At 28.8% G+C, this 13,217-nt stretch overlaps 1 protein-coding gene and 1 long non-coding RNA gene across 8 annotated transcripts in view; one reads left to right on the top strand and one right to left on the bottom strand.

Moving 5' to 3' along the window:
* Rbp6 (RNA-binding protein 6) overlaps positions 1–13,217 on the bottom strand; it is a 1,719,762-nt gene that overhangs the window by 629,144 nt on the left and 1,077,401 nt on the right. The window lies entirely within an intron of this gene.
* On the top strand, positions 1,280–5,118 carry LOC140435616 (uncharacterized). The gene is made up of 5 exons (XR_011950190.1): positions 1,280–1,471; positions 1,680–1,877; positions 4,267–4,344; positions 4,449–4,535; positions 4,626–5,118. It is a non-coding gene; the product is annotated as an uncharacterized lncRNA (long non-coding RNA).

Here is a 13,217-nt window from a genome sequence, read left to right as displayed (position 1 = left end):
CGAAATAAAATATATTTTTTGAAAGATATTTAATTTACTTAAAAATATTTTTGATGTATTTTGTATTTGTATACGACTTGGCGTTAGAGATATATGTACCTATACATTCTATTCTTTCCTCATTTTCTATTTTAGAAAAATGTATAAAAAAAATAAGTATCGTTAAACATGTGTTCTGTTACGTATCGTAAAACAGCTTAAAATTATGTTTAAGAAGACATTCCAAATTAACATTTCATTATATAAATTGTGGATTATGCACAGCAAGACATTTTAAAATTTTTTAACAAATTCCTATATACTAGCGATTCCCAAACTTTTTTTACACGTACCACTTAGGTATTTAAATTCTGTGTCAATGGCGTACCACATATTAAAAACGTAGTTATTAAAATTTACTAATTTGATCAAAAATGTAATTATTTAAATAAGGGCATTATAAATGTTTCAAAATAAAACTAATAGTCTAACCCAGTCCAAAAATTCAGTGAGAAGGATGGTTCTACATAGATACAACAAGTGAATCGACATCAGCATCAATTGTGCTTAGTTTTATTCGTAAATTTGGATCAAGATAGCAGAAAATCTAGTTTCACACAGGTAGGTGGTCGTAAAATGAAGTAAAATAACAATGCTTTTTTTTATAAGGCTGGATATTCATTTTTAATATTTATCCAGAATTCGGCTAATTCTAATTTTGAAAACTCTATTTCCAAATCCCCATCACAAGATAGGCCTATTAAAGAGTGTTTTCATCCTGTTTTAATGTTTTAGGAATGCTACCCAAAATAAATGGTTGTTATCCAAAGAAACTGAGCATAGTCTTCGTCAAAATATCATCTTTAGTCTTTATTTTATGCTCAACCACAAAATTTTCTAAATTGGTAGACGACTGCAAGTCTTTGTTTAAAACACTATTTTTCATCATATAACATGGACGTATAAATAAAGATGGACCGGGCTATTTACATCTTTACTTGAAGTCATGAGATCGTCACAGTCATAGGCACAAATCCCTAATTTGACGTTGTCAAATTATTTTTTTTTCAAGTCAATCTTCGAAATAATTTTCGATTTATAGTATAATTTATTTTTAATTTATAAATAAAAATGTATTATCTAGTTGGTATAAACTATTTTTAGATATACTCATTTCGCAACCAAGGAATTAAAAGAAAAACATTAATTATTTAATTTATTAATAGAAAATATATTCTGATAATCTTAAATTTTTGTAAAACTTGGCATCATTGGTAATATAAACCAATCGTAGCGATTTGAGGAAAGTGAACATGGCGTTGTATTGTTTCCCTTTGAGTTGATAATTTCCTTTTTGTGACATTTTAGTGAATTTGTTAATATATTTTAAATTTTAATTGAAGAATAGTTAATAGTTTAGTGTAATAATGGTGCGTAACTGTTTTGTATGCAGGAAAACTGAATATTTACATCCAGAACTGTCATTTCATTTGTAAGTATTATCAAGTATTATAAACATTGGAATTACGTCCATGGGCGTAGTACAGGGATGTGATATTACTTAATTCTTGACATGAATTGGAGTTTAATTTTGTTAAATAAAGTAAATTTTATAGTATTATAAATACATTTATTTATTTTTTCTAATCTACACTATAATTGCTATAAATATAATAATTTCAATGAAATATCATATGCAGGTTTCCAGTAAAGAATCAACAGATGCTGGGTATGTGGTTGTCTATGTTCGGCTTAAATAAAGAACAAATAACCAAAACTGCCTTGGTCTGCTCAAAACACTTTAGAAAGCATGATCTAATTATACAACCAAGTGGAGGGGTTAATTTGAGGAAAGGAACTGTTCCAATAAATATTTATCATAAATCACCAGAACCAAGGTAACTAAATGAATTTCTATGTAATTTACCATACAGAGTATAATAAATACTCATATACAGGATGGTCCTTAAGTAATTGTACAAAAAGAAACAGTAGATTCTACACTTTAAAATATTACGATTTAAGCCAAGTTGCTTTTATAAAATGTTGATATTAAGAAAGATCCTGGGTGTTAAAGTGCAAAATTAAAATTTTATTTTTCGCTATAACTTTCATGTTTGTAAACATTTATGTATAAAAATTTACAACTGGGTACTTTTAAATATGAGAAATTATAATTTGATGCACACTTTAATGTAACTGATAGAGGGCGTCACTTATGCCACATATGTGGTATAAATTTGCACTTAACTTTCTTGCTCTTTAAGTTACCTGTATTTGAGATAAAAAATATTAAAGATACATTATTTTAACAAAAAAAAAGGTATACCCGTAAATGACTTTAAAACTCAAAAGTTTCTGAGATAATCGCATTTTAAAAATCAGCTGCATAATTCTGATCTAAGGCAATTACTCCAGGCATCGAAAAAAAATAGACAAAAACATTAATACTGCTGAATTTTGGTATAAAATACTTTTAACTAAAGTTAATAGTTAACGAAATATTAAATAAAATAAATATATCAGCAGGATAATTAATAATAGGATTTGACAAAATAACAGAATAATCGGATTTTACATCAATCATTTTACGTTTTATGTTAAATTAGAATCATAATCAAAATATTTTGTTTACAAACCAAATTAAGAAATAGTTAAACTAAATAACATAACTTTTTGCCAAAGTAAGTGCTCGATATGTCATCCATTTTCTTTAATTCATTTGTCAATATATTCCATAAAAGATCGTCTCATATTAAATAGCATCATTGGTTTTAAAGAAACTGCTGCAGTATGTATTTCTTCCCATAGTTGGTTTCGAATTTTTATGGCATTCTTATAGACATGTTGTTTTAATGCGCCCCTTTACACCAAAATCAAGCGGAATAAATTCGGGGCTACGTGGTGGCTATAATGTATAATGGATGTCTATATATTATTTTGGATACATATCCAAACCTTATGGTATATTATGGAACTACATCTTATTTGTCGCAGAAGTTAAATAATGTATTAAACTGTGATGTATCTCGTTCATTGGTTACTTACATACACACGGAATAACCTATCGATGACATTACTTATTTATATGATTACGTTACAGCTTACGAGTAACTATAATTACATCTCGAACAAATGGACTATTATGATTTACTAACGAACTAATATTATGCTGAACTAAATTGCCTGTGTGTTTACTATATTTATAACAATATTGGTTATTAGGACAACGCTGATGTTTTTGTAAAAATGCTGGGTCTTTCAGGTTAGATTTGTAGTAAAAGTATTATAAAACAGGACACATATGTGTTATTCAATACCTGTGCTCTAGTTTCTATTTGTCCTAATAAAAAATGGGTGAACAATTTACGTAGTGAATAATAAGTATTCTTTTCGGATTTTTTATGAATTAAATAATTATATCAATATCTCACCACAGTGTCAAGGAATATGACTACCACGACCAATCCAACGTTCAGAAACGTTCACATATTTTGGGTTTTTAGCATTTTACAATATAGAAAAAGTTATACAAGGCCATTATAGAAACTTAAAAAGCGATAGCAAAGGGAAATTGTAAACATGATAACGGCCAACGTCTGAATACGGCACCTAAAGAAGAATATGAAATATGTTTTCTACAATAAGACATTTAACACCCATAACAAAGCATTTTGTGATGTTACATTATCATCTTTGAGTTGTTTTAATAAGAATAAACTATGAATTATGCTTATCTAGAGGTATTCAGTGCTTTACCGCATAAATATCAAACTAAGAATTATTGTGAAGCTGACTTATAAAATGCATTTATCTCGAAAACGGTTGAATTTTCAGGTTACTAACAAGTATACCTTTTCTTTGCAAAAATAATGTATCTTTTATATTTTTTAAGATAAATAGAGCTAACTTAAACAGCAAAAATTTAAGCGCAAATTTATGCTACACATGTGGCATATGTGGCGCCCTCTATTAGTTACAGTAAATTAAGTATAAAATTTTAATTTATCCTACTTAAAAACATTCAACTGTAAATTTTTGTCCAAAAACATTTACAAATATAAAAGCTATACAAAAAATAAAATTTTAAATTTCCACTTTAACACTCTGTATCTTTATCATCAATATCAACATTTTATTAAAGCAAGTTGGCTTAAATCGTAATATTTTAAAGTGGAAAATCTACGGTTTCTGTTTGTACAATTACTTAAGGACCACCCCGTATATTCCATAATTATGATAGCATATCTTTTTTCTTTTTTTTTTTTTATTAATTCAATGTTTTAGTTCTACAAACGATATGGAAAATAAATAAACAGCTTCGAGTAGTATTGATAAGGATGATTTTTATGGACCTTCAAAAAGGTGAGTTTGTATCGAATTTGTTTATTAAATTTGAAAATAAAATCTGAATATGGATTTTGATTACTTATTTCATTTTAGTATTAAAATTACTCACACTATTTTAGAAGTTTCATTGATACTGACGAATGTAATATGGAGACAGACTTGGGCTTTAATGTAAAATCTAATTCTCCTAAACTGTTAAAAAGAAGGTGAGTTTTGGCTTAATTTTGTATGAGATTATTTGAACCTTAAACCAATTTCAATATTTTTCTTTAATGTACATAAATTGAATATTCTAGATGTTTAAATACCAATGAAGAAAACAAGGAAAATATAGATATAGAAAACGCATCTTCGAGCACCATTACAGTATTTATTAAGAAATTTCAGTATGTTTAGGTACAAGCAACTAAAGTATTATATATATATATATATATATATATATATATATATATATATATATATATATATATATATATATATATTTAGGTATCACATGCAGCAACTAAAACTTATTCCTAAACTACTTCGTAAGGTTTTATTATGCAATTTATTTAGATTTTGTATATTTTACTATCTTTTATTTTGTGATATTGACAATTTTTGTAATTTTAGTAAATGTTAATTGTTATTGTTATTTTTTTTTACTTTTTGCCAACTAAAAATTAAGCTGGAGTTATACACCATAATTCACTATATTTTTTCAACGTATCACTCACTGGATAAGAGAAGGACATACTCAATACCCTGAACAGGTTAATGTTTGGGGAAGAATTTTTTAAATTTTTTCGGCTTGTGTATTATTTTAGTTTAAATAAAATATTATATAAAGTACTTCGCGATTTTATTTACTCCATGTCTATTCTTTTGTGTAAATCAATTTTTATAAATATATTTCTATACGCTGAAAATTAAAACTATTCATCGTTCGTTGTTTCTCACTTTTTCGAAATATTTTATATGTTTACGATACTAAAAATAAAAGCAATCAAACCAATAGCCATTATTTATACAAATGAAAAAAGTGTTTCAAATACCTTTCAATTATTGGAAGGTACGCCGCTGACTGAAAGGGAAATGTCACAGTCTATAACCTCGTCTCTTTCCCCGCGCCTATAAACTTTTCGACTTCAAATTTAGGTGAACAGAGTGCAATGCATGCCTAGTCCATCTTTATTTATACGTCCATGTCATATAACATTTTTTGATAAAAGCATTTATTTTGTCGTTTAGAGAAAATCGATTATGTGATTTACCTTGTAAGCTTAAGTTAAGGTCATTTAATCGATTAAATATGTCTGTTACGTAAGATAGTGTTGTGAGCCACAATTCATCTAGTAACCGATCCCGTAGTTCAAAATTGGTTTCCATTAAAAACATGTGCGCAACTCGAATAACCTGTTCAACATTTTTTCCTTTTGATAACCATCTTACCTCTGTGTGTAGCAATAGCTGAATATGATCACTTTTTCACGTTCACGAATATGATCACGTTTACCTGAATTCTTCCCAAAAATACACGTTTCCATATCTTGCGCGGCAGGCGGACCTAGTTTTTCACCGATGGTATGTGATTTTCTACACTTCACAATTATTAAGCTCACGAGGAAGCTCTACTGCCTTTTGGTTGCTGCCGGTGAAATTCGACATTAATTTCTTTGTGCCTCTCATCTCCGTTAACTTTCGAACGAAGTAATCCTTAGGTTTATTTTCCAACACTGAATGTTTTGTATTCAAGTTGCGTTTTAATAGCGAAGGTTTCATACACTGGTTAGAAAGAATTTCCGAACAGATTACACATTGGGGCCTTATCTCATCATTTATATTCGTGAATGTAAATCCCATAATAATGTATTCAGGATCATATTTCCCAACCGCCACTTTTAGTTTTTTGAAAGAACTCTTTTTGTCATCACCCTGTATAGGCTCCGACTCTGAAATGGAGCTCGAAGGACCGGGATTTTCAGATGTTCTGTTGTTTCTTTTAAGCCACTTATCCATTTTTTGTATGCAAAAATTAGCACAAATCAGTAGCAGCAAAGTACTGGTTTCGACAAAACCAACCACAATGACGTGAATGGACGTGAATCAAGGGCGGTGACAATTTGCCGTGATTCCAGTGTTGCCAATAATGAATAAGACATTACGCGCTTGTGGTTTCAAACTCACAGCGTTGCCATGCACAACGTAAAAAATAACATTTGCTAGTAAATTTTATTAAAATTCTTCGTTTCTTCTAGTTTATAGAGTACCACATTTAAGTGCTTTGCGTAAGACCAGTGGTACGCGTACCACAGTTTGAGTACGGCTGCTATAGAGTATTAACCTTTTCGATGGTATATTATCTTTTTCTCTTAATTCGATAAATTAGGAAAATAAATTTTTTGTCTAAAGTGCAAATGAGATATTTAAATTAATTATAAACGATTCAATTTCAATAATAATAATTTGACTTGGAATATCCTTTAATTTTGAATTTTAACTAATTCCCAAAAATCTATTTAAAACTTGTATTAAAAGTCAACATCCGTTTTTCCTTGTGAAAATGCAACTTAATTGAAGATTCGCATAATCCCGGTCAGGGCTTGTAAACGTAGACAGCCACTTGTTTAATGAAAGTCCCAAGAGAGATGGTATTAGCATGCCAGAGACCAGGCTAGTTGAGCTCGGCCTCTTCACTATCCAGAACTATCCATGTTTTAAACCTCTGAATTAAACCGTACGGGGTTGTATTTGCCGCTGCGAAGAATGCTCTAAATGGTAATTTAGTGGGTGCAGCAGAGACGCGTAATAATTGTGGTGTTTAGTTTGTGTGACGACGAAAAAATGCGAGAGTGGAGATTTTTGTGAAATTTTTAATGGTTGTAAAGTAGCGAAAGTTAAATATGCATTTTAGGACATACGAGTACATATGTGTAAGGAGCTAGTAAATCAACAAGTAAATATTTTAAATACTTTTTTGAAATATTAACTTTATCTATGATTATAAGGAGGCCAATTTCCTACTATCCCTTTCGAATTTTTCTGATAAACCTTTTGTGTTTTTTCCGAATTATTTCTTGTTAGATTTCAGATAATTTCAATAATATATTAAACAAAACGTCTGTGATTTAAAATTATTTTAGATTATACAGGGCGAGTCAGAACAACGGATTGAACCAAAATTGTGTTTTGTTTAAATAAAACAACCTGTACATTAAATCATTTTTAAATGTTTTTTTAAAAATATGAAGAGTAGAAGAGCAGTAGAGAAATATTAACATTTTTATTGCGAGAAATGGTAATATTTAAAGGGCTGTGGGTTAGGTTTTCAAGGTAATTAAAATGTAAATGACATGCCAAGTTTTTCTAGTGTAGTGTTAGTTTTAACTAATTTATTATCTTTAGCATATTTAAATAGTCTGAATAGTCGAATTGTTTTATTGTACTATATTGTGTATTATACGGTACAAAAGAGTACTACCTTGTTTTTTGTTATCTGGTTTCACTTACCTAGCATTTTTCGTTTTTCCTTTTGTAGATATTTAGAGAAAAACTTTTTTCAAAAAAAAACGTTTGTATTTTGAGAAAGATTTCCGAAGTGGAAATTGAAACGTCGATAAACGTACTTTAACCTTTAATTGTGGCTTATTCCCATTTAAACAGTAATCAGTATATCAATGTAAATACCACCGTAATATCGGTGGTATTACAAAATTATTACCAACAAAAATTAATATAAATCCTGCAAACGGTGTCAGACATAATTTAGGCGTTCCATACTTAAAACTCACTCTATATATGTGTACCATAGATTTGGTTGAATCCTTCTATATTTTCGTGTATGGTTAATTTGTGATAAGCTCTGGAGTTTTTTCCTGATTTTGAGCTATGTCCATGATAGCGGTTGCATTGCTCTTGGCTGCTAGCAAGATTATTAGCGACTCATCTTATTTTAATAATTTAATTGATTTTAGTTCTTCTTTGCTTGCATCCTGTTGCTATGTTGTACATTTTTCCAGTTGCATTTTAAAGAGTGCAATATATTCTTCTTTATCATGTGTTGACAGACAGACTTTTTTTAACCTATCTGATTACGTCTAGATTTGGAACTTATGGGGTAACAGTAAAATTTAGGTCCTTAAAGATCCTCAGATTCTCCATTGCACTCAACGGTCTATTCATTCAATAAATTAACAACTATTGTTTTATCTTAATTGCATCTTTTGAGGTTATTGTTATTTAATTATTGCATCCTTGGTTAATACCTGGTGTGACAATGTTGAACATAGAGAGTTCATTGGAAAGATTCATCAATACTTTTAAATGATAGGAAAAAAATCAAAGGAAGAGGCTCTCAATTACGTAATACTGAAAGAAGAGATCAGCAATATAAAAATACCAAATTTCATGAAGTAATTACATATCAGGGACACATAATTTATAACTTAAGAATAAAAACATATCACTAACAACAGGCACAAAAAATCAAAATTTGATTTGATATCTACGGTACATTAACATCTTTTGGGATTTTTGATAAAAATAGGACGTAGTTGCTGCATCCAAGATCGTCGAAAAGTAAATCTAAACTGTAAATAATTTATTAATCACCAATTGGTAAAAAGTATAGTAATTTAGAGAATATATAATTTTTTATATTTAACGTTTTTTTTCAGACAATTTGCTTACTGGAAGTCGAAACTCCAAAAACAAGAAATATGTCATTTTAAATTATATAATTTCTTTCCACAAAATATAAAATATTCACTCTCATTTGGACATTAGAATCACGGTGTCTCTTAAAAATATATAAAATATGTGACAAACGACATTTGTTGTAGTCGTTTATTTTTGAAGATTCTTTGAAACACTTGGCGTGAATAATAAATCGAGGAAAAAATGTTTGCTTAACTTTATATTACATTACGTCCTCTTACAAAGTATCCCTGCAAACAAGTACGTCAGTTGTTTTTCATTGAACAATAAGTGATCCCTAGAATAAATTCCGGCTAACGGGACTAAGAGATGTAGCAAACAACATGGGCGGAGGAGCAAGGAAATATCTGGGATGAAATTATATGAATATTCAAAGAAAGATACAAGAAACTGAGAATATAAACTTTGGATATAACATGAGAGACGTAATATTTTATTGTAAATGTACATTAATTTTTTAGGATAGACAATTATTGTGTAAAAAGATGATTTGTAAATATTAAGACAATAATGTGTTGTTAAATTTTTAATAGTATTTGATTTTTGTTCTGTTATTTGTCGTCATAACAACCATATTTATTGTTGCACTTCAACTAAATCTTCTATTATACTATGAAACTTTAAGAAGGGGTTCAATCTATAGTTCTTCTTACACCTATATTCATTTGAAGTTACTAACATTGACTTGTTCAATGTAAAATATTTTTCAAACTTTTTCTTTTTTTAGAATCTCCGGCACTGACGAAGAACGTCTAGTCGGGTTGGGGATTCCGTAAAAGCAACTTTATTGGAAGTGTTTCAAGCAACAACTGCTTGTTGTCGTTGAACGACGTGACATGAAAAATATCCACCCTGTGAATTCAGTTTGGTTTTATTACGCAGAGTAATTGCCTGCTACACCGTAGATGAATTTAAATTAAAGAAGTCACATTGGACATTACGCTTAGTTCAATATGGGTATGCTCCACAACGCTGAAGTTAATAAAACACTAAAACTATTCTCATACAAAGTTTCTGTATGAAATAAATTAAAATAAAAACAAAAATATCTGCAACGAAGTAAAAACTTCATTGTAAAGATTTGTAAAGATAAAAAACTAGTGTAATTGGTATATATTTAATGAATCATTAAAGATAAAGATAAAAAACTAGTGTCATTGGTATATATTTAATGAATCATTAAATCCAAATGGATTAGAATTATTAAAACTATTGAGAACGAACGTTTTCAGTGATTTTTCGGTCTTATTTACATATAAATATATATATATATATATATATATATATATATATATATATATATATATATATATATATATTGATTCATAGTATTAGCAATCGGTCTGTAGGAATTTGTTTTATGTCTCAATATTTCGTCACGATTTTGTGACTTCTTCAGGAGAAAACTGTTAATTATTATGTAATTATTCGAAGTAAACAAAGTGCATATTTACAACTAGAAGAGCAAAAATTTAAATTTTGTTAACATATCTAAATTACATTTGTTTGATTTTAATTTATTTAGGAGTTACGGTAACCGCAATACATTATATTTTATAGAGTGAATTCTTATATTGGACAATTTTTACTGAATAAGGTAAACAATTATTATGACAGTATTATGGATATTATAAGGTGGATAAATGTAATTAATAGTAGAGGAATGAGAAATAATCAGGAACATATTAAGTTGATCTATAAAATGTAATTCATGGTGCGTAGTCAGTTATTGTAATACTGATATTATTTAGAAATGGAAAAATTGTAGGTAGAGATACTAGAAGATTATTAAGTGAGTTTGATTTTAAAGGTTAAGATCTATCATATCATATGTTTAGTATGCTGCGGTAGATATTACTGAAATGATTGGTGTCGGTGTTACAATTGATAGATTCAGAAGTTTTGTTAATTTGTTGTACCATTCCAAGGAAAAGTCGATTTTTACAATTATTAACTTGTTCCAAGATTTTTACATTATTAAAGTCAAAGTTATGTCCTGTCTGGTGTCCCTAAGTGGTGGTCTACTAAGGCATAAGAGTTTTCTTTTATGTTACAGTCACTTTTGTATTTAGTGACACGATGTTTAAGCCACTGTTGACTTTGACCAATATAACAACTTTGACATCGTCTGCAATTTATTCGGTAAATTATGTTACTCATTAGTTAATTTGGAGTTTTAACTTTTGTTTTTAAAAATAACCTTGAATTTAGAAGTGATTTTTATTTAATTAATTTAATGTTCGGAAATATTTTGAAAAATGGGACTTTTCTGTTCTGAAAAAAATTCTGAAATTCTGTTCGGATCCGAAAAATTTGGTCTGTTAAATTTTGTATGTAAGCTATTTTTTTATAAAACTGGTTGTGGATTATTTATTAAAGCTATATTATAAAAAGAAGTGCTATTTAGTATTAGTTTAGTTTTTTATTATATGTTTTGGGTAACTATTGTTTAAGAACATTTCAAAAAGTATCTTTAAATTGACATCTGGAGACTCCGATCACTAATTGTCGTTATTCGATTTTTTATAGTTATAATTGTGTTGAAATAAATTGAATTCAACAGTATCAGAAAAGAAAGAAAGAACGTAACAGGAAAACCATCAGATTTTTTTAAAATGAAAGAAGCTATACTTAAAGGTGGACAGAAGAAAATAGCTATGTTTTCTCCAAGCAACAAAAATGCTGTTAGTTTCTTTTTTGGCCAATTTAAGAATAGCCATGTATGAAAATACTTCGAAATACCATACAACTAGGCAAAGACTTATTTTACCAGTTGCCAAAGACTGACAAAGGTGTCTTTATTCACTGTAAAGTAGTAAATTTTATTAAGTCAAGAGCTTTGAATTCAAGACTATTGCGTTCCGAAATGGGAAATATACGATAGTTTTCTCCTACATACAGAGGTTAGGTAGGTAGCTTTCAAGAGGAAAAGTGCTATCTCGATAATTTGATCTTCGTTCCAAAGTTTAAGTATTACTAGCCAAAAAATCATTGACTAAAAGATAGGTTTTCCGATACAATTTAGTTGTGCCAATCAGCATATATCAGTGGTATATTTACCAGACTAAACGATTTGAGTTTTTGTTTACAATGCAAACATACAACTCGGTTTGTTATTACTGATAAAGTTGGATCGTTTGTTTGATCATTCCATATTATTGATATTGAAATGTTGTAAGATTCACTGTGAAATCAAGTCATTTAATAAGAACTTTAGAGAAAATATTCTGATTTTGAATGAATACGTAATCCCTTTATTGTAGAGTCGTCTACACTGGATGTAAGTACAACTAAACAAGAAAAACTAGTTGATGTATCGTTTGATGGTGAACTAAAATTAAAAATAAAATTTAAGCAATGTGACCTTGGTGAATTTTGGATAAGAAGAAATTTTGATTTCCCTTCTCTTAAAATGCGCTTTAAAATACTTGATATCCTTTTCGACAACATACCTGTGTGAAAATGGATTTTATAAAGAGGGATGGATGGAGAATGAATGGGTAACACCGAACTAGATATTAATAAGTACTATGTAGAAATACTTAAGCACAACCTTCTCACCAAATAGTGTGTTATTCTAACTACCTATATATAAATTCTAAAAATATAACCTAAAAAAATTTTACTCTTGTTGAATTTGATTTTATTCATTCCTTAAACTTTCAGTATATACATTACAGTTAATTAGATTATTTAGCTAGGTTAAGTATTTCAGTTAGGTGGTACCAAAATAATAAAAAGAATTTTGTGGTACATGACTAAGGTACAAAGGTTGAGAACCACTGGTATATAATATTTGGTTTATTTTGTCCTATGAGCTATGTCTAAATAATTTTTTCCTTAACTTAATATTATGTTCCGTAGATAATCATAGGTTGTTACAGTTTCAACTTCCTGTCCATTATTCTTTATTGGACTATTACCATAAGTATCAATTGTGTAAAGCATAAAGGTGATTTCAGGTCGAGGAACTTATACAGTGATGAGTGTCTTACCACCCGGCAAAATAGCGGAAAGGATAGAAGATAGATTAAGTTGTGAGATAGTATGAGATAAACTAGTTTTAGACGTGGCTATTTGACTTCAGTCATAATTATACGGATGACCTCGAAAATATTTTATTTTAAATAATTTCTGATTTTAGAATAAATGATTGAATAAATTAAGATATATTATAGTAAAAAACATTAATT

This window comes from Diabrotica undecimpunctata, chromosome 3 (assembly GCF_040954645.1).
Source record: "Diabrotica undecimpunctata isolate CICGRU chromosome 3, icDiaUnde3, whole genome shotgun sequence".
In the NCBI taxonomy this organism is placed as follows: domain Eukaryota; kingdom Metazoa; phylum Arthropoda; class Insecta; order Coleoptera; family Chrysomelidae; genus Diabrotica; species Diabrotica undecimpunctata.
This window is presented reverse-complemented; position numbering and strand designations above follow the sequence as displayed.